General features: G+C 38.4%; 1 protein-coding gene across 4 annotated transcripts in view; it reads left to right on the top strand.

Moving 5' to 3' along the window:
• Positions 1-27916, top strand: part of Sbf2 (SET binding factor 2) — a 359732-nt gene that overhangs the window by 16527 nt on the left and 315289 nt on the right. The gene's annotated exons all lie outside the window — the stretch shown is intronic.

The raw sequence follows: 27916 nt of genomic DNA on the forward strand, positions 1-27916 counted from the left end.
AAACATTAAAAATTGGCTCTTGCCTTTGGTCTTCATTGTATCCACAGGGGTTTTGAAAACATAAATATGAATTACGAAAATTTTGAAGTCTTCTCTTCTTTTTGCCTGATTTATTTAGATTGCAAGAGTGGTCATTGTCCAGACATATCCCAGTATTCTGTGAGTAGAGAAATTCTAGAAACTGGAAAAAGAAACAGTCCTTTCAACAGAGTTACTGTTATTATTTTTGCAGACTGACTGTTGAGTAATGTAGACCTTTCTTTTCAGTGGTTTGCTTAACAGATTAAGAGGAAGAATTTGTATCTTCCCTGACAAATGCTTGTTTCCACTGATGAGACCATTACATATGTAACATGAATCTTAAAAGTTCTTATTAATAAAATCAAACCCGAGGCCAGTTACTGGAGTGAACACTGGAAGATCAGAGAGACAGAAGAAGCCACAGCTAACCTTACCTGGCCAACTTCTCAGCTGGTCTTGTGTCCTCAGACTGGAGGCTTCTGAGTCCTCATCCAGAATGGGTCTCAGCTGGACTGTGCTGCTCAAAACCTAAAAGCTTAACCAGCCAAATGCTTAACCAGGTCAAATGCTTCTAGTTTCTGGTCCTCACGCCTTATATACCTTTCTGCTCTCTACCACCACTCCCTGGGATTAAAGGCTTGCTTTCTGGGATTAAAGGCGTGTGTCACCAAGCTTGGCCGTTTCCAATGTGGCCTTGAGCTCACAGAGATCCAGAGGGATTTCTGTCTCTGGAATGCTAGGATTAAAGGCGTGAGTGCCACCATTTTCTAGCCTCTGTATCTAGTGGCTGTCTGTTCTCTGACCCCAGATAAATTTATTAGGGTACACAGTATTTTGGGGAACACAATACCACCACATACATACATCTCTTTTCCTTTGATCTGTTGTTGTTCTTTATGTCCTTTATTAGTTGACAAGGTTAATTGGTTGGTTTGAAGAAAATACAACTTGTTTGGGAAGTTGAGATCTCAAGGTACTTTCACTTTCTACCAAATATTCTATTATAATGTTCACTAAAAATACAGAGTTAAGAACTTGTAATGAAAAATTATTTAAAGAAAATGAATAGTTTCGAAGCAGTTTTATAAGTGAAAAAAAATTCTGCTTGTAGGTAGTGATGTCTGGTTGTCGGTGTAAGTACATCTTTGTATTTTCTCAGCTAAAGCTAAACCTTAGTAATATTCAGAGAGAAATCAAGTGTCCGAATAAACTTAGAAAATAGCAGTAGGAAAATGAGTTTGCAGTGGAAAATAGCAGTTAGGACTGGAGTGAATTTTATGGATGCTTTATATAATTGTCCCACATGGTTTGCTCTGGAATTTGAAAAGAATGTGACTTGTTTTAATTTTGAGACAGATGTTTTACCAAATAATTTTAGCTCAAGTAGACACAAATCCATTGAAAATTAAAGGTAGTAAAACTTTTTTTCTCTTTTGAAACAAGAAGAAACAACAAAATTCATTTAGAATGGTGAAAAACAGAAGAATTTTGAAAATACAGGTTAAGTATTGCCAAAAACAAAACAAAAAACTGTTCTTTGTATACTATCTTCTATTCAGATTGCATATCTGAGGAATTTGGCTGTAGAAAACTGAAGAAAATGTGAAGAGTATGTATAGCATTTGGTCAAGTTGTCACAGTATGAATTGGATTACAGAATAATCATTTTTGGTCTTTTTAAAAAATGGTCTTTTTAACTAAAAAAAATGTGTTAGTTCCAGTTAGAATGCATAGTTCCAACTAGAAATGTGTATTACCAGATACTGTGTACCAGACTGGTCTAACTTAATTAATTTCTCACAACAACTACATAGGTGAAGATAATGAGACTGGAAATCATTAAGCGATGCACTCAAGATTCTATAACTACTGCTGTGATATCAGTAACGGATCATGCAACTCAACCTCATCAAGACTGTCACCACTACCTTAGAATGTTCCTGTATGTCCTTCCCATTCATTTCCTGTTCCTGTCCTCCCATAGGAAGTCAAGGTTCTGACTTTTTTCCTGCCATATACTGATTTTGCCCATCATAGAATGTAACATTAAAGGAATCACATGACATGTAATTCTTTTTTTGTAAGGTTTCTTTTACTCATCACAATTTTTAGATATATCCATGTTGTTTTATTAGACTATTATCTCCCTTTCTTTTGTATTAGTCTACTGTGAATAAACCAGTTCGCTTACCCATTCTATTGACAGACAACTGAACTGCTTCTAGTATTTGGCTGAAATGAATTTTAAAACCCTGCTACTAATACTCTTATTGTTAAAAAAAGTTGTTTTCAATTTCACCTGTCAGTTGTATTTCTGGTCTTAGGCTGCTGTAGGTTTCATTTGATAAGAAATGGCAATGTCTTTCCCAAAGTAGTTGTATCATTTCTTACAGTATATGAGAGTTGTAACTCTATAATCTATATAGATTATATATGGTTATAATTCTATAATCTCATCAGTATGTGGTTGATAGTCTTTAGCATTTCTGGAATTCATACTAGCATGTCATTGTGCTTTTTAATTTCTAGATTTCTCTATGGTTAATTGTGTTGGTAATTTGTAAGACTTGATTGCCATTTATTACTGAGTTGTTACTTTATATGTAGTAGTCCCCAAATATTGGCTATTTTTTCCTATACCAAAGTTTGCCTTAGTGTTTAGAAAATTACTTGTCAAAGATACATAATAATGTAGTAGTATTGAAACAACAATAATGCAGATTAATTTTATTAGCACATAATGGGTGGTAGGGGCATATTAGTTAAAAATTGTGGGCTTTTAAAATTTTACAAAATTTCTAAAGTTGAACTAATTTCTTTGCTGTCAAGTAGAATTTGTTATCCCAATGAAAGGAGGATGGCGTAGATAATTTTTAAAAATAATGCCTCTAATTCCAGCTCCAGGGGATCTGATTTCATCTGCTTGCCTCAATGGGCACTTGCACTCACATGTACACATAGTTACACACCGGGCACACATACATATGAAAGTAAAATAAATCTTTAAAAAATAATTATAAATTATTCTAATTAAGTAAATAACTACTTGGGTATATGGAATAAATTTAGTATGAATTAAGTATTTCTAGAATTAAAAGCAGTGAAGAGCTGATATGATTACCTGTTTGTGGTATTGAAATTATTATTAGAAGACCTTAATAGAAGCTATGCACTTTGTAGGTCTTGTTACTGTAGTAGGTCTGAGTATTCACTCCAAATGTAATAGTCTTAGAATAAATAATTGATTATTTTATAAAGGTTTTTTTTTTTCTTTAAAATTATTTATGTATGCATGCCTGCATAAGTGCATGAGTACCACATGTATGTAGGAGCCTAGAAGAGGGTATCAGATGCCCCGGAACTGGAGTTACAGGTAGTTAGTGGGCCACCATGTGAGTGCTGAGTAGTGAACCCAGATCTTCTGCAAAAGGAGCAGTGCTCTTAACCACTGAGCCATTGCTTCAGCCCCTATTTTTTTAAACAGTTGTATTTTGGTATTGTTAAAGATTTTGATACTTTAGATAAGATGTTGATGGAACATTTTTACCTGCTGAGGAAAATTTATTTCATATAGATGAAAGATATTTTCAGAGTTTTGATATTAGCACAAAGACTAAGCAATTTTTTTAAAGTTGACATACAGTAGCTGTGGTGAAATAGTTCTTCTAATAATAATAATAATAGTAATTATTATTATTATTTTGGTTTTTTGAGACAGGGTTTCTCTGTGTAGCTCTGGCTGTCCTGGAACTCACTCTGTAGACCAGGATGGCCTCAGACTCACAGAGATCCACCTGCCTCTGCTGCCTCCCAAGTGCTGGGATTAAAGATGTGCGTCACCACCACCCAGCCTGAAATAGTAAATTTTTGAAAACAATATTTACTAAGCTTATATCCAGAACTAAGACTTTTTCTTCATTATATTCTAGCAACAAGGTTTACATTGAGTGAGAGAAAAGAAGTACATGTATGAAAAAATAATAGCACTTTTTATAAAACAAAGCACTTTACAAATATCTCATAATCTTTATAGCCTTGGATACAGACACTTTCATTATTTCCTTTAAAGGAGATTTTCTTTGTTGTTTTTTGTACTGGCATTTAACGGAGAACCTTATGCATGTTGGCCAAGTACAGGCTTTGCCATTGAGCTTATTCCTGCCTCATTGTTTATGTTTTTCAGGTTGGGGCTTCCTAAGGTCACTTACCCATGGATCACACCTTATAATAAAGGATTTAGGTTCACTTATAAACATTTTAACTCTATAGTCTCAGTCTCTCTGGAGTTTTTCTATTTTTGTGCTCCCACTCTCTCTTGAGACAGAGTCTCTCTCTATTTAGCCCTGGCTGTCCTGGTACTCAGGGCCCTGGTCAGCCTTAGCAGAAAGTACCTTTACCACTGGGCCATTTCACTGGGACCAATTTCTGTTTTTAAATTTGACTTATACAGCTTCATTTCAGTTAAATTAATCAAACTTTCCTCATTTGAATTTAAATAGATTTGATGACAAGGAAGAGTCAGTATTTCAAGCTAGTTAGTCAGAAAAACTGTAACATAGCATACAGCCACATGAATGGTCTAGTATAACTCATAGGGGAGGGTTCACAGGAATTAATACTGGTCCCCAGTATAGTTGCACACCTCTGTATGCCTCCTCTGCTCTCTGCCTTGGCTCAGTAATGTCTTCCTATTCCTTTGTGATTTGCACTTGCTGCCCTTCTGTGTGGCTCTCCTGGCACCTCTGCATTACTCTTTCCTGTTTCTTGGGATGGATTTCATTGACACAGTTCATTTTTTTGAAGCATAGTACATAAATACATGAGCTGTCCTTTTGGTGCCAATTCTGTCAGTCACATGTGGATAGTGTTAAATTACATGATTCCAGACATGGTTACTTGTCCGTAGCATGGCTATGACATTTTCACCAAGAAAAATGTGACTCAGAGTCATAAAATTTACTGATAACTAATTGACTTAATTGAGGTAAAATTGTCAAAGAAAAAGGTGGTTGTATGATTTTTATAATAACTAGGTAAGCATTTTATAAGGCACATTTCATAAAATATTGACATACAGTGGCCTAAAAATAGAGCCAACTGGCTAGATTTTTATGAGATGTTCTGATTGATGTATTCACTTCTGTAGGTTCAGAATGTGAATTGGCATATTAAAAATTCTGAGTGCTAGGAGTTTAGTTCAGTGTCTGAGGTTCAATTCCCAGTCCACTCTCAACCTCTCCCCTCTCTAAGAGCTTCTAATACTCAGAGAACTTCAATAACATAGCAGTTGTGTGAGCTTTAGTTAACTACTACATATTAAGTATTCTACCATTGAACTGTATCCCCAGCCCTAGTGAGAACATCTGATTACAGATAGTTCACTGATTTGAATGTTTTGGGAAACCTTACATTAGTGTGTGATGCTGTAGACGAAATTCTAAACAGTCTTAGTAAATAAGAAACACAGAGCCAAATACAGAGGTAAATAGCCAAAGAGATCAGAGAGTCACGACTACCTTATCTTACCATCTTGCCACTGTCGCTTTCCCAGAGAGAGAGTTTCTTACTGCCTGACTTGTGTTTTTATTGCTTTTCTGTTCTGCCTTCTCATTGGCTCTAAATCCAACCACATGACTTCCTCGTCACTGCCTTTCTATACAGACCTCCAGGTCTCTATGGTTGGTACTCGGATTAAAGGCTTGTCTCACCATGCTTGACTGTGTCATTGACCACACAGAGACTCTGCCTGCCATGTGATCAGATTAAGGATGTGGGCTACCACCACCTGACTGCTGTCCCTGGCTCGCTATGACCTCTGATCTTCAGGCAAACTTTATTTATTAACATACAAATAAAATCACATTTCAGCACAAATAAAATATCACCATATGATGCAGTGTTCTTATGGGAGGGGAAGGAGGTAGGATTAGTTTACAAAGTATACCTGGCTGTCATTGACCATGTGGTGGTTGTTGAAACTGGAACCCTGCCCTCATGCCTCTTTGGCTTGATTTTTACCTGTGCTGTTTATTAGATGTGGAAGTGGATAAGAACTTATCCTTTCAAAGCCTCAGTTTGCTAATATTTCTGACATGAGCTTTAGCTCAGTGCCTGACATGGCAGATACTTTTAAAAACAGTATGAGTTTCTACTAGAGATGTTTGTTTCTACTGGAAAATGTTTGGGTGTAGCAGGGCATTCTTCTGTAACAGGAAGTTTATGTGACAGACTTTGTTTTAGGAAGAATATGGAGTAAATATGAGGCCAAAGAGGAATCTGAGTTCAAGGTATGATTTGGTAGATGAGAGACTATTACATTTTCTTTTTTTTTTTGGTTTTTTCGAGACAGGGTTTCTCTGTGTAGCTTTGCGCCTTTCCTGGAACTCACTTGGTAGTCCAGGCTGGCCTCGAACTCACAGAGATCCGCCTGGCTCTGCCTCCCGAGTGCTGGGATTAAAGGCGTGCACCACCACGGCCATTTTCTTTTGTTTTAAATTATATTTGTTATAGCAGATGATAAGCCATGAAGACATGTCAGAAATATATACCCTTATAATTCATTTTTCTAAATAATAACTTTTGGTCTTTAATTAACATGCACAGTAATCTATTTCATTATGGTATTTTCATACATAATTTGTTTCTGTTGGTCTTCTTATTCCACTTTCTTCATCTGTCTCCCTTTTTTAATCCCTATGCCTTCAGTAATCCCCTTTCTGTAGCCAGAAGTTTCTCTGGTCCCACCTGGCCCTGCAGCCCCGCAGACATTTATAAAATAGTCATTCAGAGGCTTAATATTAATTACAAACTGTATGGCCTATGGCTTCTTGCTTCTTGCTATCTATCTCGTATAATTTAACTCAACCCATTACTACTAATCTGTGTATCCTCATTGTTCCATGGCTTTACCTGTGTGTCATTACATATTGCTCCTTGGACAGTGGCTTGGTGTCTCCTCCAGCTCCACCCTTCTTCATCTCGTTTTCAGTTTGAAAATACCGCCTAACCTTATCCTGCCCTGCCATAGGCCAATGCAACTTTATTATCCAATGGGAGCCACATATATTCACATCATACAGAAAGACATCCCACAGCATTTCCCCTTTTCTGTCTAATCAAAAAGGAAGGTTTTAATTTTAACATAGTAAAATTATATAAAAAAAAGTTATCAAGCAAGAATTACAGTTACAATATCTATTTGTATTTGGCAAAATTAAAGAAAATGTTCTATCATCTATCTTGTTTTTGTGAGTCTAAAGTTTCATATCTAATTTATCTTTTATCATGACTAAGAAAAACTATAACATCTAGTTTTTAACTCCATCAAAGATCCCAGAAGGATATAATATTATCTGAGTAAATGGGAAGTGCATTGCAAGCAACTTCCATAATTCTAGAAATGACAGAGACATCTGGCTGTCTGGACAGTTATCCAAAGTTTCTCTGTAATGTTGGGGCATCTATCTTTAGCTTACAGGCCTAGAGTTTCTGGCATAGCTTTCAGTGAAGCAGGAAATTTTAAGGACTGTTACACCCGTTCTGAAAAGTTCTTCAGTCATTTTTCCCTGTATCCTGTAGAATTTCTTCTGTGAAACAGGAACCTGAAGGACCATCTCGCCTTGCAAAGTTCAGCAGTCACCTTCCTATGGGTTCTACATGTCCAGTTTATACAGCATCCTGTCAAGTTGAGGCAAGGACATTTTTTCCCCCCAGTGGCTTACTTTTGCCATAAAGAAAGCAAACTCCATAATGAGTTTCTTTGATGCCCATCATCCTCTTTGAAGTAATTGGTGCTGTCAGGAGCATATGTATCTCACTGTCCAGAAAAGTATAAGTTCTTAAAACATTTTAAATGCCGTATTCTGTAGGTCTTTGAAGTGTTTGAAGACTACCTATCTATCCGAAATATATCTCTGCATATCTACAAAACCAATTAACATGACTAAAAGTGTGATTATCATAGATGACTAATTATTAATCTGTATTTCTTAATTATATATTACAATTTTAAATGAGTTGCATGAACATAATACCTTAAACGAGAGTAGAAATATATATACAGTAAACAAAATTAACTTTAAATTTGTATCAATAAACTGAAATCCATACCAAAGTAAAATATTTTGAGATTAAATGTTGCTTTTTGGATTAAAGTAGATTCAATAATCTAACCTTTTGTCCTATTATTTCTATATCATAATTTTTATATCATATTCCTCTTTCTTCTTTTAGAAAGAGATTGACTATGACCAATAACAATTTGTAACCAACCCCCTAAACAAAGACAAACATCCATAATCCATTTTTGGGGAATATGGGCGTACTGTTCCAGGTAACTTCCTACTGATTGGGGGTGCTGTTAATCTTATGGGGATCCTGAGAAAATTCAAGATAATGCCCAAGTCCTGGGAAGACCGGCTATAATCTTTGTTGATAGATATCATCTGTCAAGGTTCAGGAGGTCTCACTTGATCAAATCTGATCCATCTTAACCTGGAACAAATCCACAGCCTCTAGCTTCCTGTGGAAACAAAAGCAGAGCCTCCTTTCCAAAGCAACATATCCTTAGACCCAAATTTTGAAGTCAAGATACCTTTAAAATATATTATTAGTTTAACTCAGTAGCCTTTAAAACTGAATGTCTCTCTCCAGTTAAAAATCCTCAAGACATTATAATCCAGACTCTGTGTAATTTTTATCTTTATGTGGCTTATTATATTTTTATATATTATTTTATTTTTTTAAGATTTTATTTTATTTTTATGACTATATTCTTTCTCCTTTCTCTCTCAAAGCCTATGTATCTGAATATGTCTTATTGTGTATCTGTAATCATTTTTTGACCAGGAGAGATTTTAAACTGCTATGGTGTGGTTAGGACAAAAGTGGCTGCTGGCTCCACCCCTCTCAGCTTTTCAACATGGTGGAGGTATGTTTACCGCCAGCTCTGGGAGCTATACTCACCACCAGCTCTGAGAAGCAGTGGGTTTATGCTTCTATCAAGCAGTATGTATCCCAGAAACTTTTTTTTTTTGGGTCTGTATTAGCAAAAGCTAAATCCACCATGCAGTATGCTGCAGGGCTTGGAGATGCCTCTGTGTATCTTGGCGGGAATCTGCCATTCTATGCTCAAGCTTGAATGCTGCAGCATCTGTGTCATGGCCCACATGAGAGACATGAACTAGGAAGCTGCTCTTGCCTGTTTCTGTGTGTTTCAGGTCTATGTGGATCAATGCCCCACATTGGGTGCCCATTATAGCTGTAAGTTTCTCTGGTCTCACCAGGCCCTGTGGTCCCACAGCTGCTTATAAAATGATCACTCAGAGGCTTAATATTAATTACAAACTGTATGGCCTATGGCTTCTTGCTTCTTGCTAGCGAGCTTGTATAACTTAACTCTTACTATTAATCTATGTATCACCATGTATTCTGTGGCTTTACCTGTGTTCCATTACAATTTGCTCCTTGGACAGTGGCTTGGTGTCTCCTCCAGCTCCACCCTTCTTCGTTTGAAAATACCGCCTAACCTTATCCTGCCCTGCCATAGGCCAATGCAGCTTTATTTATTATCCAGTGGGAGCCACATATATTCACACCATACAGAAAGATATATCACAGCACTCTTCCACTTTATTTTTAATTTATTTTTGAGGCAGGGTTTAACTATGTAGCCCTGGCTTGCCTGGAACTTGCTATGTAGACAGGCAGCTGACCTCCAGCTCATAGAGCCCTGCCCACCTTCTAAGTGCTGGAATTAAAGGCATGCATCGCCATGCCTGGCTTCCTTTGCACCTTTGCACTTTAATGTTGATGTATGCTATCACCCTTCATCCCTTTCCTTAAATGTTTTCTACACCCAGCATCAGAATTTAAGGGAGATGATACGAAATGAGTTTATTGCTTGAGATTTGCTTCATTCGAGTTTAAGGGTATGGGATGACAATAAGAGATTATGCTCTGGAGAGAGTGAGCCAGGCTTTTAAGCCGTTTATCTAATGATATTTGATTTATAAAACAAATAAGTGTATGGATAAACTGTCTGAGATGGAGCTACAACCATAGCCCATCTCTGAAAAATGCAGTTGGAAGAACTTGGATCCATTGTTAAGCCCTTTTATTATTCTCTGTCCATTCCTCATGTGCTGCTTTCCTTTTTGATTTTTCGAGACAGGGTTTCTGTGTAGTCCTGGTTGTCCTGGAACTTGCTCTATAGACCAGACTGGCCTCAAACTTAGAGATTCTCCTGCCATTACCACACCCAGGCTTGCTTGCTTGCTTGCTTGCTTGCTTGCTTGCTTGCTTGCTTCCTTCCTTCCTTCCTTCCTTCCTTCCTTCCTTCCTTCCTTTCTTCCTTCCTTTCTCCTTCCTTCCTTCCTTCCTTCCTTCCTTCCTTCTTTCATTTCTTTATCTCTTTATTTCTTTATTTATAAACATTCTCTCTGTGGCCTTGGAACATGCCAAGAAGGCTGTACTGGCTGGCCAGTGAAACCCAGGCTTCTTTCTTTGCCTCCTCAGTACTGGATTATAAATGCATGCCACTATGCCTGGCTTTTTAAAAAAAGTAATACAGGTTCTAGGGATTGATCTCAGGCCCTGTTTTGTCTTTTAGACAGGCTCTTACTATATATCCCTTGCTGACCTGGATCTCACTATATAGACCAGGCTGGCCTCAAACTCAGAAACCTGCCTGCTTCTGCCTCCCAAGGGTTGGCATAAAAGGGGCATCTCACATGCTATGCTGATCCTGGTACTTTTAAGAGAAGCACATTACCTGGTAAGTTTTGCCCCCAGTCCTTTGTTATACTTTTTACAAGTCCTTTCTACTTAGTCACAGGACCAGGATAGGAACTGCCGTCAATGATGTGTAAGTAAGCCAGTTGCTTTTAAATTGGCCTGATTCACGAACACTTACAAAATGATGAGTTAACTTTGTTTGATCATCTTCTTTAGAGAAGTTGAATGCCAGACAGCAGAGAAGGCAGTCAGCTGACACTGCAGAACAGTAGAGCCATGTAGCAGAGACAGTAGTTACGTTAGAGAGTGAAACATGACCACAGTCAGGAAACTGAACCTATGGCAAGTGACAGCTAAGTGTTCTATTGGGAGACCAGATTTCTTTTATCCTGACCAGTTTTCCTATTCAGTGACACTTGGTCTTGGAGACCATGACACTACTTTACATATTCTTCGATTTTTTGGGTGGGGAGTGGGCAGACTGGAACCTAGGGCTATGTATCTCCTAGGCAAGTGTTCTAACAGTGAGCTACATCACCAACTGTCAATTTTTTTTATAAAGTAGCAGATAACTGTACATATGGGTCTTGGCATTGGGAAAGAACTTTAATATTACATATTCTTTAATCTAAAAAATTCACTTAATTGACAAGATTGGGCCAACTAAATGGGCAAGTGGGACTAGCAGGGACTTTGCTTGTGGCATTGTTGACCTGAGAATGACTAAAGTGTTTCTTTTTTGTTTTTATATAATTGCCTCATAGTTGGAGTAAAGAGACCTGTATTTTCAACTTTGTCATCCATTAGCTATGTATTATGATCTTAATTTGTGGGTCACATTTTTTTTTTTTTTTTGGTTTTTAGAGACAGGGTTTCTCTGTGTAGCTTTGCGCCTTTCCTGGAACTCACTTGGTAGCCCAGGCTGGCCTCCAACTCACAGAGATCCGCCTGGCTCTGCCTCCCAAGTGCTGGGATTAAAGGCGTGTGCCACCACCGCCCGGCCCACATTTTTTATTCTGTAATTTGAATTAGTTAGATTGGGTCCAGTAAAGATATACCATGTATCATTATTATAAGCATCCAGAAATAGGCAGGGATGGCAGTAAATCTGAAAAAATGAGAGAAAACATGTAGTCAATCTGTGCAAATGCTAACATATTGATGCAGCTGTGATAGGAAAACTTGATAGTGCCCTGTGTTGCTAAGTTTATGAGAAAGGGATGTCTGGAGGATATGTCTTCACAAATGAATTTTAACAGGCTTGTTTTTGTGACCATGTGTTTGTGGTTTTTCTCAAATGTTTATATTTCAAATATTTATAACCATTTCCTCTAAGAGCTGGAAAGATTTCGTTTTCTTTTTAAATTCATTTTTAATTGACACGTAAAAATTAACTTTATTGGGGCTTGCAAGAGGGTTCTAGCAACACCCCCACCACAAGCCATGTGGCTGGGGCCAGTGGAACTCAATGGATTGCAGCCTGGGCTCTCTAGCCCAAGCTTTCAAAAGGACTCCAGCAGCACCTCCACACCAACCAGGAGCTGGCTCCAAGTGGTTGGGCACTATTAGGATCTCTTTGTGATGAGGAAGCATGGTCCTGCCCAGGGCCATGACACTCTAAGCAGGACAAGGAGACTTACACATAGGCTTGGGGTGTTTTGCCCCAGACTCTGAGAAGAAAACACTGGCCCACTTGGCACCTTGAGGCTCCAAGCAGATGGGCACTGCTGTGGTGAGCAAATGTATGGAGTGGTATGGGAGAGAGACAGAATGGCTCATGTCTCTGGACAGAGGCATATCTGAAGAGCTGAAAGAGATGAGGAGTGGGCTGAGATGGGTGGCTTCATTGCCACACAGGGCCATGTGATGTCTGGGCCTGGGCTTCTGCTGGGGTCCATGCCTGGGTTCATGGCCCTGTTGTAGCCACAGTCTCTGTTGATGTCTGTGGCTCCTGATACCACCAAAGGGAAAGGGGATAGGGCTGTACAGAGTTGATCCCGCCCCTCACTGACAGTTACACTAGGGAGAACTGGTCCTGCCCCTCATCAGCTGAAGCACTCAGGTGCTTGGGCAGCACAACAGAGCTGACCCTGTTTGCAGGGACATGGGCGAACTGGCCCTGAGGGCCTGAGAATGGGAGAGCAGGTCACGCCCCTCCCGTGTGCCATGTGGTGGCATGGGTGAGGGAAAGATTCCCTCCGCCCCTCGCCCCTTGCCACCTGCATCAGGTGGGGGTCCTGACCCAACCCCTCACCAGCTGCAGCACTCAGGAGAGCAATACCTCCCCAGGTCAGCACAATAGAGCTGTTGGCAGAGGTGTAGGTGAGCCAGCCCCGAAATTGTGACATGGGAGAACTGTCTCCATTATTCATCTGTCTTGTGGCTACATGGGATGGGTGGGGGCGAGATGTCCTTGTGTCCCTTCACCCCCACCCCATCAATGCCTGAGGCAGGTGGGAGAGCTGGCCCTGAGGTCATAAGAGCAGGAGAGCATGTCCTGCACCTCGCCTGTGTAGTACAGTAGAGCCAATTCTGTTGTTGGAGGTGTGGATGTGTGCATGGGAGAGCTGTCCCCACTACTCATCTGTCATGTGGCAGCATGGGTGAGGGAGGGAGAAATGCCTTTCCCCCTATCATCACCTGAGGCAGGCAGAAGAGCTGGCCCTGAGTTCATAAGAGCGGAAGAGCTGGTCCTGCCCCTCATCAGCTGCAGCACTTGGGAAAGTGGCCCCTACATCTCTCCTGGGCAACACAGAGCCTGCCCTGAAGATGTAGATGTAGGAGAACTTGAGGACATGAAAGCAGGAGAACTGGCCCTGTTCCTTGCTCATGGTTGCAGGGGTGAACTGGCCAGGGTGATGGTTGGAGAGCTCATCCTGGTGGTGAAGATAGGGGAGAGCTGGTGGACTGACCAATCTTGCAATGACCTAGGCCCAGAACCAGGGTCATGTGCTGGCTCACCCTACCATCCACCCCATCTGTGATCTGCTGGAGCATTGAAAGGGGCAGAGGTCAGTCCTGTGGACCCAGGGCTGCAGGATCTCTACAACACAGGGCAGCAAAGGGATATCCAGGAAGAGCTCCAGTGAGGGCTCAGCATGATGGTATAACAGAGACCGGAGACCAATGATTCTTTGTGATAAATGCCAGCATGTAAAAATGTATGGATAAAGGGGTTTACTGCATGACTCACTGTGTCACACTGCAGCTTCCATGATGAGATTTTCCTCTTCTTCCTTTTTTTTGCTCTTAAATTTTATTTTATTTTATTGGGAGATGGGAGAAGAGGGTGGGATCAGAAAGCATAATGTGAAGGACATAAAGAATAAATAAATAAAAATTAAATTTATTGAGTACAATATATTTTGAAATGTGTTTATATTGTAGAATTGCTAAATCAAGATTCTTAACATATGTATTTCTTCACCTATCTTTTTTTTGATAGAACACAAAATCTGCTATTTCAATGGTTTATAAATTTTTATTTAAAGGACTGGACAGATGACTCAGGAGTTAAGAATGCATTCTTTTCTTTCAAAGGACCTGAGTTTGATTCCCAGGACCCATGTCAGTGGCTTACTGCCTCCTGTAACTCTGTTCTAGGGGATCCAATGCCTTTGGCCTCGTTGGGTACTTGTACACATGTACCCAAACCTACACACACACACACACACACACACACACACACACACACACACACACACACACACACCCCTCTCTTAAAAATAAAATAAATCTTAAAAATTTCATTGAAAATTTTCTTTGATAATTTTATGTATATACATACCAAATTTTGGGTATTTTATCCCTTCCATTACCTTCTCTTATCTCTGCACTTCCTCTGAATCTTTCTTTCCAATAAGCCTCTTCCCATTTTGATGTCTTTTCTCTTTTTTGACCCACTGAGTTTGATTATGGTCACTTGCATGAACATGAGTTAGAGTTATTTACTAGAATGTAGGCAAGTGATAAATGACTTCACTGAAGAAAATGACACCTTTCCCCAGTGACAGTTAATGGCCCATTGTCCCTCAGTGAGGGTAAAGAGACTTCAGGAGCCTCTTCTCAGTGCATGCTGAATGATGATAGGTTCAGTCTTGTGCAAGTAAGCACAGCTACATTGAATTTCTGAGTATATATATGGCTGTGTCATGTCAGAAGACAGTGTTTCACAGCACTCCTCTGTAGATGGAGTTTTCCTGTGTCCCGCCCAGTCTCACAGCCACTTGGTCCCAAGTAAACACACAGAAGCTTATATTAACTACAAACTATATGGCCTATGGCTCAGGCTTCTTGCTAGCTAGTTCTTTCATGTAAATTAACCCATTTCTGTTCATCTATATGTTGCCATGTGGCCGTGGCATTACTGGTCTGGTGGCATCATCTTGTTGTCCCTTGGGCGATGGGCTGGCATCTCTCCTGACTCCACCCTTCTTCATCTCCATCTTCAGTTTGAGTGTACCACCTAACCTTATTCTGCCTCACCATTGGCCAAACAGCTTTATTTATCAACCAATGAGAGCAACACATATTCATAGCATACAGAAAGACATCCCAAAGCACTCCTCTCCAGCTGCTGTCTCTTAAGTCCTTTCTGGCCCCTTCCCTGATGTTCCCTGAGACTTGGAAGAGGTGATTTAGATGTACTTTTTAGGATCAAGCACTGGACATTCCCCTATTCTCTGTACTTGGAACAGTTGTAAGTCTGTGCACTAACAGCTGCCCATTGTAAAAAGTTACTATGCTGAGGCTGAGCGTTGCACTAGTCTATGGATTTAGACACAGATATTTAGAAGACAGTTTGATACCATGTCCATTTAGCAAAACAACATTAATGGGTTGTCCTGTAGAGCCTGTGACTTTTTCCATGCGCTTTTGACTAGGTTTACAGTATCAGAAATAATTCTTTTCTGTGGAGCAGGCTTCAGAAAGGATCACACCCACTCCCAATAGTCATTCTACTTTCTTTGTTTTTTTGACACAGGGTTTCCCTGTGTGTCCCTGGCTGTCCTGTAGACCAGGCTGGCCTCAAACTCAGAGATTTGCCTGCCTGTGCCTCCCAAGTGCTGGAATTAAAGGCGTGGCCTTTTTTTTGGTAGGATTTATGTATGTGATCTAGGCTGGTCTTGAACTTTTTATGTAAAATGATCTATCCTGCTTGCTTCATCATTCCCAATGTCGGGATTACAGGCATGCACTGCTACATCTGGCCACTTTTTTTAAAGCAGTTTTCTTGGTGTTAAAAAAGAAAAACTTCGTTTTGCTAGCTTTAACACAAACATCTCTGACTTAAAAGTGTTTCAAGATAATTGACTTTTCATAGTTTACTAGAATGAATATGTCAAAATATTTAATTGAAAATCAAATGTTCTATGTATACTTTAATTAATGCACATTTTTAAGTGAACATGTTAGATCATACAGCCAAAATCAACAATAAAGCAGTTTTCAAATATACAACATATTACATTGTTTTTAACTCAAGAAGACATGATATACAGTGAATTTGTTGAACTTCTATCATTTGACCAACATCTCCTCATACTCCTACTTCCTAGTCTTCATTAATCATCCTTTTATTCTCTGATTCTGTGAGATCACTCATTTTAGATTCCATGTATGAGTAAGTTTATGATACTCTTCTTGCTGTGCCTGGCTTATTTCATTTAACATATCTACCAGGTTGATATACATTGTTGCACATGCGGACTTCCTTCTTTTTTAAGGCCAAATGCAATTCCAACCCACCTCTCCCACCCCTCTCATTTCTTTATCTATTTGTTATCACCTATTGTGATATTGTGAATATGGCTGCAGTGAAAATGAGAGTGTAGATGGTTTTTGAGATTCTCTTCATTTCCTTGGATATATACTCAGTGGTGGAATTAGTGAGTCTATTTATATTTATTTTTGTTGGTTTTTTTGCATTGCCAGGGTTTGAGCCAGGGTTTCCTGTGTTCCAGGCAAGTGATCTTCTCCAAAGTTATATCCTCAGCTCTATTTTCCATTTTTTGAGAAACTGTGAAATTATTTTTATTATCTATCAAAGTTCCCCAATTATCTTCCTTCAACCCCTTTTTTTCCAACTTAAAAATTTCCCTTGAAAATATAAAATGCCCTGTAGCCTGGTTTCAGAGCATTTCTTGTATTGCATCCTGTCCCTCTATACTCAAAAGAGATGATTATGGCTTATTTTGGAAAAAGAATCTCATCATACATGTAAAATAATTATAGTTGTGAAACTAAACCAATGTTAAAATAAAGTAAGACTACCAAAATAGATCTTTGTGTTCAGTGATTAAGTGATAGATCACATTTTTTTCTGACAAATTTTATGTAAGTTAAATAATTCAAAATTGTTACATACTTACTCATTTATACATTTAAAGGTCTGATAAAATTAGTGTTAGGACTTCAAAATAAAACCAATGAGGTGTTGAATTATACTGAGTTTATTGTAGTTTATATGTGTGTGTGTGTGTGTGTGTGTGTGTGTGTGTGTGTGTGTGTGTGTATATAGTTTATACACAAGGTATGCACAAGGCTCCAGATTCCCAGCATGACACTCACAAAAGGAAAGTTCATCTGTCCTGCTCCTGAGACATTCTTTCATGGGTAATAGAACCTACTTCTTCAGGATTTCGGCATAGGCTGAGGATCAGCAGCTCTTCAAGAATCCAGTGCCTGATTGAGACTACTGAGACGTCAGCCTCAAGGACAGCTACAAGACTATCTGTCTTTCTGTTGTGAGGCAGACATTAGATGGCTTACAGAGTAAGGGCAAGCAGACAAAAAGAGTTTCCTTTCATATCCATTTGTGTAGGCTGCCACCAGAAAATGTAGCCCAGGTTTAGGGTAGATTTTCCAGTTTCAAATAGTCTAATCAGGAGAATCTCTCACAGTAGTGCCAGGCACCTGGGCTTTAGTTGACAGTAGTTTAGATATAGTCAAGTTGACAGCCAAGATTAGGTGTCACAGTAGGTAAGGACTATTGCCATTGTTATGCCTGTTTTGTAGTTCCTTTTATTTTTGCCCTTTCTTCGTGTCTTATTTGTGATTTGATGGTCGTATGTGGTGATGTACATTTTCTGTTAGCCTTTTTTCCCTCTATACTGTATAGGTTTTCTTTGTGTTTATTATGAATCTTGCACAAATTTAATCATTACAGTTTATTTTGAGATAAAATATTCAGTTATATACAAAGTACACTTGTACTCTGCCTGTCACAACTTGATGTTATTGGTAACAGAAGTCTTTATTGCTTGTCAGCAGATTTTTTTTTTTTGCCTATAGTTTATTTAGTTGTTTTTAACATTTTGGTCTTTTAACTTTTATGTAGGGTTGAAAATGATTTATGACCACAATGACAATGTTAGTTATTCTGTATTTATTTATGTATTTGTCTTTAATAATGAGAGCTATACTTTGATATGCTTTTCCATTGATCCTAAGCATCTTTACAACTTGAAGAACTTCTTTTAATATTTCTTCTCATAAGTCAGTTGTAGTAGTGATAAACTGCCCCAGTCTTTGTCTTAGTGAAGTCCTTATCTTCATTTTTTAAAGAAAGTCAAGTATAGTATTTACCATTGGCAATCATTTTCTTTGACACTTTGGTTTTTGTTGTTTGTTTTTTGAGACAGAGTAGTCTCTCTATGTAACCCTGGTTGTCCTGTAGACCAGGCTGGCCTGGAACTCACAGAAATCAACCTGCTTCTGCATCCTGAGTGCTGGGATTAAAAGGCGTGAGCCACCACACACAGCGTCTTTGGTACTTTGAATGTATCTTGCTGTTAGTTTGCCTACATAGTTTCTGCTGAGACATTCACTGTGTATTTCTCTCTCTCTTACATACAATGTGTTTCTTAAAATAATTTTAAAATTTATCATTGTGTGTATGATGTGCCTGGGCATAGGTGCCCAGTGTGTGTGTGTGTAAGTCAGAGGACAACCTTATGGAGTTGTTTCTCTCCTTCCACCTTTATGTGAGTTTGGGAGATTTAACTTAGGTCACCAGGATCGTGTGTCACACTTATATCTTCTCAGATATCTCGGCAGCCCTACAGTGTGTTTTGGTGTAGACCTGTTAGGTTCTACTGATTTGAAATCATCGGCTTCATGGATCAGAATGTACACTTTTCTCCCTGTATTTTATAACATTTCTGTCTTTGTTTTGTTTTTTTAGACAGGGTCTTACTATGTAACCCTTGTTGGCCTGGAACTCACTCTGTAGACCAAGCTGGCCTCAAACTCACAGAAATCCTCCTGCCTCTGCTTCGTAAGGGCTGGGATTAAGGTATATGCCACCATGCCCAGGTCAGTCATTTCTTTAAATAAGCTTTCGCCCCTTTTCTTTGCCTTTTCTTTCCATGATGCGAATACTTTTTGCTTGATGTTATGTCACCAATCCCATAGTTAAAACTTAAAATTTCATTGTATATATTTTACTTTACTCTTGAGAATTTCATTCATGTATTCAATGAAAGTCTAAGAATAGGAGCCACATCTCCTTCAATTTTGGCTGGAGTCTCATGCTGCTTCAGATCCGTGTGAGAAGTGATAGGGAAGTGAATCTGTGTTAAAGAAAGGTCAAGAACTGGAGAGGAGCCAAGAGAAAGTTAAACTTGCTTTATAATAACTCATTACTGAGGTAGCCAGTAACCAGCTTTGGTGACATAAATTCATTAATGAAGTCATCATGACTGAAGTTACCACTAGATGGTCTACTCCCTCTCAGTACCTTCACATTCAGGAATAAGCCACAGCATGAGTTCAGGTTTAAAATAACTTCTATTTTTGCCATAGCACACAGATATGTACATATAATACATATTTATACAAGTTTTATTTCTTTCTCAATTTTGGTTTGTGATATTTTAAGGCCGCCAATAGGCAGTAAATGGTCACATCTTCATGTGGAAGTTAAACTTTTTATTATTGTGAAGTGTCTCTTTTGTTAATGCATTTTACTAGAAAACCTACTTGAAGTGAATAGAGGTATACACTTTTATTTTGGTTAATATCTGCCTATTTGTCTATTTTAATTTCAACATTTTATTCTTGTATTTTAGGTATTGATAACACTATTATCAGACACATTGAAAATAGAGCTGAGGGTGTAGCTCAGTGGTAGTGTTTGCTTAACATAAGTAGGTCCAATGTTTTATCTCCAGCACCACAAAAAAGAAAAAATATGGAAAAAATACCATGCTATATGTCCATGCATAGACTCGTATGAGAATGTTCTTAGTAGCTTTATTTGTAATAGCCCAAACCTGGAAACAACCCACATGTCTTCCTTCAGTGAATAAATGCATCAACAAATTGAAATGTACCTGTATATGCATAATAGAAGCAATATTTCCTCAAAAATAGATGTTGTATATTAATATAAAATTCCCCAAACATAAATCTTTATTTATAGAAAGCAGTCTAGAAAATGCTTAGGAATGGGGTGTAGTAAGGTAGGAACAAGTAAGAGGCAAGTATCACAAAGGCATTTAAAAAAACTTTGGGACAAACCAGATGTATGAGACCCAACATTAATCTCAGCACTTGTAAGGCAGAGGCAGGCAGATCTTGATGAGTTTGAGGCCAGCCTGGTCTACAAAGTGAGTTCCAAGACAACCAAGGCTACACAGAGAAACCCTGTCTCAAACGAACAAACAAACAAACAAAACAAAAACAAATAAAGAAAAAAAGAGAGTTTAGGTAAGAAATATGTTTATAATATTGCTGGGTATAGTGGTGCACACCTTTAATCCTAGCACTTGGAGGGCAGAGGTAGGCAGATCTCTGTGAGTTCAAGGCCAGCTTGATCTACATAGAGAGTACCAAGACAGTGAGGGCTATACATAGAAACCCTGTCTCAAAAAAAAGACATATGTTTATAATACTGATTATGGTGATGATTGCTATACCAGGACTCATATAATTACATTTTAAGTGTGTGCAGTTATTTTTATCAGTTACATTGTAATAATCTTTTAAAAAAGATTTTTTTTAAATTTTTAATTATGTGTATATGTGTGAGGGGTGCCCACATGTGTGAGTTCAGAAGAGGTTGCTGAATCCTGTGGAGCTAGAGAGTTAGAGTTGTGAACCACCAGGCAGGGGTGCAGGGAACTGAACGGGGCTCCCCTCCAAGAGTGATATGTGATTTTAACCACTGAGCCATCTCTCTAGCTTCATGTGTTAGTAATCTTGAAAAAATAAACCTGCTGAGTATTTTCAGAGAAATAAAAGACAAGAACACTGAGATTCTGATCACCCTACTCTGTTTGAAGTGCTAAGACTATTTGAGCACAGGCAGTAATCATAGAGATGGTCAATTTATTTTAGACTTCCAAAGGAATAGTCCTTGTGGGTATAGGCTTCTTCCCGTGTTCAACTGAGTTCTTTTATCCTTTTGTGCCCATCAGAATCCCTGCTTCTAAGCCTTCAGCTGAATTTTCAGCATTAGCAAGTGTCTAGAGGAGAAGTGGCTTAAAACACTGAGCTGTTTATTCCTCCCATATCTGGGCTTTGGTTTTTTGTTTTTGTTTGTTTTTTGTTTTTCTTTTGGTTTGGGTCTTGATGACTCATGAATGCCATTAATCAGAAGATTTAAACTTTTTGCCTAGCTTTTGTAATTGTTACATAATTGGAAAGTTATTCTAAATTACTGTCAGCATTAGAAATGCAAGTCACAATGTTTAGTATTTTTCAATTTTTTTTTTATATTTTTTTATATTTTGAGACAGAGTCTCCTTATGTAGACAGGCTGGCCTTGAATGCACAGAGACCCAGTTGCCTGTCTGCTTGTTTTTGGGATTAAAGATATATGCCACTGTGCCCAGCTGTTATTAATTTTAATTTTTATTTTTTTGTACTTTTTCTGGTTAGATAAAGATCATTATATTTTAAAGGGAAGCTGATATTCATCTTGGACAGTGAATATCTAGCTGCAGCAGTGATTCAGGTTTTCTGTCATAGATTAATAAGGTTCTAGGCTAGAATGGGCCCAAGAGCCTAGTCAATGGTAGCTACTGAAGAATCATGCAGAACTAGAGAAATGTTAGATTATCAATGTGAGAATATCTTATCAGGTTTCAAAAACGGCCAAGTCCATAGCGATGTAGGCTTTATGGAACTTTCAGTTACTGATAGTGTTCTGAGTTTTAAAATGCTGTCCCCTGGAAAAGGAAGTATAATAGGTATATTCTTGAAAAACAGGAAAATCTGATGCTCACAATTGTTTGCAAAGAGCCAATAAGTTGATCAAGATTTATTTTAATTTATGTAAGGAAAGTAATTGTGGGCGAGACTACCAGGTCAGTCAGACCTGTTTCTCCTTTCACATACAAACTCAAACTTCTTGTAGAGTTTCCCCATGACAATTTTAGCAATGAAGTAAGAGAAAATTATGTTTTTGGTCTAGACTGAGACATTTAAAAGATATTATCCTATCATTCTTTCTTTTACTGACCTGTAGCCACACATTTTTTTTTTTCAGCCAATACAGCAGGGTGGTTCCTTCTATTTTTGATATGTACATCCTTTTCATTGTAAGGACAGGATGATTCCCTTCAGATGATGTTTGAGTTAAATATAAAGACATAATTTTTAAATTGGGGACTTTGATTCCCAAGAATTTTGAAAATGGATACAAAGTAATTGTACATATTCATGGGGTACAATGTGATGATTTATTTTTGTTTGTTTTAGTTTTTCAAGACAGGTATCAGATCCCTTGTGTAGTCCTGGCTGTCCTGAAATTCCTCTATACACCAGGCTGGCCTTGAACTCAGAGATCTATCTGCCTGCCTCTGCCTCCCAGATGCTGGGATTATAGGCATGCCTAGCTTGATAGGTTTTGATAATCTATATCTTACATACATTTTGTAAGAATTGAATCAGTACAATTAGCATGTCTACCAACTCAGAAATTTATTCTCCTTCCTTCCTTCCTTCCTTCCTTCCTTCCTTCCTTCCTTCCTTCCTTCCTTCCTTCCTTTATTTTTTTGTGATGGACACATTAGTCCATCACAAAAAAATACTTAGTCAAATACCCTGGGGTAAAAAATACATTTGGTTTCAGAGTGCTGTGTTTACAGGATCAAAATGAAAAGTAAAACTGTTACCTCAACGAAGATCTCAAAATAGTAAAAAATTTCTTTATCTATTTTTTTAAATACTATCATACTGGTATTTGCTAAATTTCTTCTCATGAGTACCTAAGGAAGAATCCAAGAGAGCATGTGAATTGGAAAAACAGATATTTATATAGAAGTATTAGAATTATTTTACATCTAGATCTTTACAAATAATGGTAAATGGATGTCAGGTTTATTGGTCCTTGGAGAATAAAGCACTGGGGTGAATTAGGAGTGTGGATTTGTTATGAATAAAGCAGAGTAGGGCAAGTCTGTTAAGCATCATGTGACCTGACAGTCTTGGGTAATTCAATATGATGCTCTGTAGGAAAGACTGTGGAATCCATTGGAGAAATCACCACAGCAGTATGCTGAAGCTGTTCTTTGTCCATTAGTTGGGAGATGGTTGGGAAGATTTTGGCTTTGGCTAGAAAGCTGAGGCTGAATACTAATTTTCCTTCCCTGCAGCTAATCCCAAATTCTTACTTGAAAAGAAATCATAAGTGATTAGTTTTGTTGGCTGACATACTGATTATTATTTTTTCAACGTACATACTTTTATATATTTATTCATTTTAAAGGTGTGTGTGTGTGTGTGTGTGTGTGTGTGTGTGTGTGTGTGTGTGCGCGCGCGCGCACGTGCCCCATATGTGTGTGAGTGTTCATGGAGGCCAGAAGAGTGTGTCGGATCCCCTGGGGTTGCTGGTTGTGAATCATCTGAAATGGATGCTGGGATCCAAATTTTGGTCCTCATCTTAATCACTGAGCCATCTCTTCAGCCCCTGTAATTTATTTTGGCTAGAGAAATACCTAGGGGTTAAGAAAATTAATTAGATTAATTAATTAAGAAAATTAAGTAGATACTTTATAGTTACAAATTGCTAGGATAAGATTATGAGAGATGGATTACTCAAGTGCAGGGATAGAATAGCTCTTAAACAGTGGTTGGAACATAATACTTAAATGTAAATATGTTACACGAATGTTAAAAGGTCTTTTAATAAAAAATCCAGAGCCTGGTATTGGGGAATATCCTGAAAGATCAGAGAGACAAAGGAACAAGCCACAACCACCTTACCTCTAGGACTCCTCAGCCTGAAAAAACCTCTAGTCCCTGTTTCCTCACGCTTTACCTTTCTTTGCCCAGCCATCACTTCCTGGGATTAAAGGTGTGTATGCTTCCCAAGCAAAGACATGGGATCTCAAGTGCTGGGATTAAAGGCATGTGACTCCCAAGTACTGTGCCACCACTGACTCTGTTTCTCTCCTAGACTGAGTCAATCTCATGTAATCCAGGATGACTTTGAACTCGCAGAGATCCAGATGGATCTCTACCTCCCAGTGCTAGGATTAAAGGTGTGTGCCACCACTACCTGGCCTCTATGTTTAATTTAGTGGCTTGTTCTGTTCTCTGATCTTCAGGCAGATTTTATTAGGGTGCATAATATATCACCACATAAATAGATTTGATCAAAATGGAGAGAGTTGATAAAAATGTAAGGTTACTATTTTGTAAGCAAAATTTTAAGAGTTAAATTCATGTATCAGCATGAAACATTGAAAGAAATAACATGATAGACTAAATTGAAAGTTGAAAATAGATTGTAAAAGTAGATCTTCATAGATAGTTAACGTCTTGGGTGAAAATATTTGCTTAAAGGATGTCACTGCAGCTCAGAGCACTTTTTGTTCTTGCGTAGGACCCAGGTTCAGTACCTAGCACCCACATGGTGGCTTACAGTCACCTGTAGCTACTGTTCCAGGGGATATGATGCCCTCTTCTGGCCTCTGTGGGCTCCTGCAATGAGCATAAACTCAGGCAGGCACACACACACAAACCTACACCCACAGTGAAGTAAATTAAAAAAAATTTAAAATGGAGTTGTGTAGACCACTTATGTTTTCAGTATTCTATACCATTGATGACATTCCTGATCCTGTACAACTGGATGACAGTTTTGTTCTCTTGGTCATTCTGGGGCTGGAGAGACTATGAATAAACTAGCACAAATTACGAAATGAATCACTGTCTATCAGAGGAAACTAAGCACAAAGGAAATGACTTCTTGAAGGACTTTATACTATTGTAGAAGTAACAGGATTTAGTTATTTCACGGAGGTTTGACTGTAATCGAATGAAAGAATTGTTTCTTTCCAGCCTCTATAAGATTCTTTGAAGCTGGAGTTACAGATGGTTGTGCAATGCCATGTGGGTGCAGAGAATCAAACCTGGGTCCCCTGCAAGAGCAGCCAGTGCTCTTAGTCACTCAAGTTTCTCTTCGGCCCTGAGAGTCTTAGTTTGAAAGGTATGGGTATTTAAAAGATTTTGAAACATATTACTAATTGGCCCCTTTAAATTTTGTCAAGTTTGTAGTAATAGGATTTATGAGTGTTTTGTTGCTGCTGCAGTTTTTATGTGGTCCTGGAGTTTGATTCCAGGGTGTTTCATATGCTATGCAAAGCACATGCTCTGCCACTGAGCTGTGCCCCAGCCTCTGTTATTGTTGTTAAAATCCCAGTTGGCTGTTGGCATTATTCAGTTTGAAATCTGCCAACTTAGTAAGTGGTATCATATTTTAATTTACTCTAACTATTTCAGTCCAGAATGATGAAGCGTTTCTGCAGGTAGTAAAATAGTTTCCCTTGGGATGGTAGAAATCATCTACACACAGTGTAAACACTTTCATGAGAAGATGGATGAACTGAAAACATTTTTTTTTTTTTTTTAGTTCTTTATTTTCTGTGTACCACATGTGGCTTGCAGAGGCCAGGAGAGGGCGTCTGAGCCCTTAGAGTAGGAATTACAGTTGGTTGTAACCCCCCAACTCCATAAGTACTGGGAACCAAACTCAGGTTCTCTCAAGAGAGCAGGTACTTGGAAATGCTGAGCCATCTTTCCAGCCTCTGAAGAATGTTTTTATATAATTAGGTAACTGAAAGCAAGAACCCAGCACCTCCCCACTTCTCTCTTTTGCTCTCTTTCGCTCTAGCCCAATAATAAAGTCATTGTCATCTAGAACTCCCACAGAGATAATAAAAGAAATAAAAATAGAATACTTATTAGGAGGAAATAAATTTCTATTTATAGTAGCACAAGTACAGCTTCTGTGACTAATCTTTAGGAACAGAGAGTACTTTTGTTTTGGATTTAGATGTTTACTGTTTTCTCAAGAACAAATTTATACTACTTAACTGCTTTTTTGATAGGAAATTGGGTTTTCAAAATGTGATATCTATTAATAAACAATTTATATGGCATAATTTCATGTTCCATTTGGGTGTTTTTATGAAGTGGAGATGTTTTTATTTTATTAATTGAACTTATTAAATATTGTTGATAATATCTCCTTTAAAAAAAACTTTATGTGCTAGGGATCAAATGCAGGGCATTCTATATGCTAAGCAAGTACTCTGCACTGAGCTGTATTCCTAGCCTTGATAATATTCTTGGATTGTAATAGGTTTTCTGTAACCCAATAATAGGTTTCTCCGCTGACACAGCAAGCCAGATCAAGCTGAACTGAAAAAGTAAAAAACCAGGTTTATTTGGGCAGAGCAACTCCGGGATGACTTTGCAGCCCTCAGAGATTGGGAGCTGAAGGGGCGGGGTGGGGGGGGTGAGGGGGGTAATCACATGCTTCGATCTAAAGGAGGGAGCTTAAATACCCTGTAAGCACGAGGGTGATGACATGTCCACCACAAGCTGGGTTTGTGCCCAATTATAACACTTTAGGTTGGGATTGGGCAGCTGACAGCTTCAGGGGAGGAGCTGCCCGCCATCGCCAAGAATGAGGAACTGGGCTTTCTGGCGGTTTTTCTGAGAGGGCGGGGTTTGGAGAGAGGAATGGCCGGCAAGCAGGGATGAGCTGGAGATTCCAGTTGAACAGATTGATTTGCCTTAAAATATGTTCCTGATTTGGTTTATTTGGAAGATTACTAATGATTAGTTTTTTTAATTTAAATTTAAAATTTTTATTCTTTTCTGAGTAACATCATTTTCATCCTAAGTAACAGGTTTGCATATGGAAATGTTTTTATTTTCTCTATTTTTAATAAAAATTCTCTCTAGGCATTTGTCAAATCAATTTTTTCATACCTTTCTTGCCCCAACATGGTAAACTAAGTCACATAAACTATTTTAAATAGAGCACAATTTAAGATGTTGGAAAAACCCACTTTGGGGTTTCAGTTAAATAAAAATTTTGTTTAGCACCATTATTGTTCTATTGGCTCTTAGACATCCTAGTAAACCATGCCAATATGATTACTATTCTCACAGAGCTGTCTTACTATAGGGTACCAAATGACAAATGCAAAGCAACACAGAACAAGAGCACCAGGATTCCAGTTTATGACACATGCTTTGATTGGTTATAGAGAGACCTGTTACTGAAAAAGTCTTCAGGCCAGACACTCTAAAGATGGAACATACAGATATGTGAATACTTAGAAGGGAGCAGCCACATGAATAAACAGGATAGATAGATGTTCCAGTGGAGCAAGTGAGGGTCAGATTACAGTAAGGGAGTTTGGAGTTTACTCAAAATGCAATATGAAGCCAAGAAAAGAGAGTTTGGGGCGATTGGAGAGGTACCTCAATGATTAAGAGCACTTGCTGCTCTTTCAGAATATATATACCTACCTCATAGCTGCCCATAACTTCAGCTCCAGAGTGTCTCATACCCTCTCTGGCCTCTGTGTACATATACAGGCATGGGCCTATATATATAAATAAAACATAAAGTTTAAAATTGAGAAATAATAGTGTTATGATCCAGTTTGTTCTAAAAGCTGGATGAGAAAGGGGAAGACTAGTAATCAGGCAAGACATGTTGGATATCTGACCTAATGTGGAAGACAGAGACTGGAAGAAGTGAATAGACTTAAGATACAGTTAGGAATAGAAATGTCAGGACTTGCCAATTGTAGTGGTGTAATTGCAGCACTCAGGGAAGCTGAAATGGAGGAATTACAGATTGGAGGACAGCCTGTGCTATAGGTGAGACTTTGTCTTAAAAGTCAGGTGG

Source organism: Peromyscus californicus, unplaced genomic scaffold, assembly GCF_007827085.1.
Source record: "Peromyscus californicus insignis strain IS unplaced genomic scaffold, ASM782708v3 Scaffold_4__1_contigs__length_199733344, whole genome shotgun sequence".
Taxonomy (NCBI): domain Eukaryota; kingdom Metazoa; phylum Chordata; class Mammalia; order Rodentia; family Cricetidae; genus Peromyscus; species Peromyscus californicus.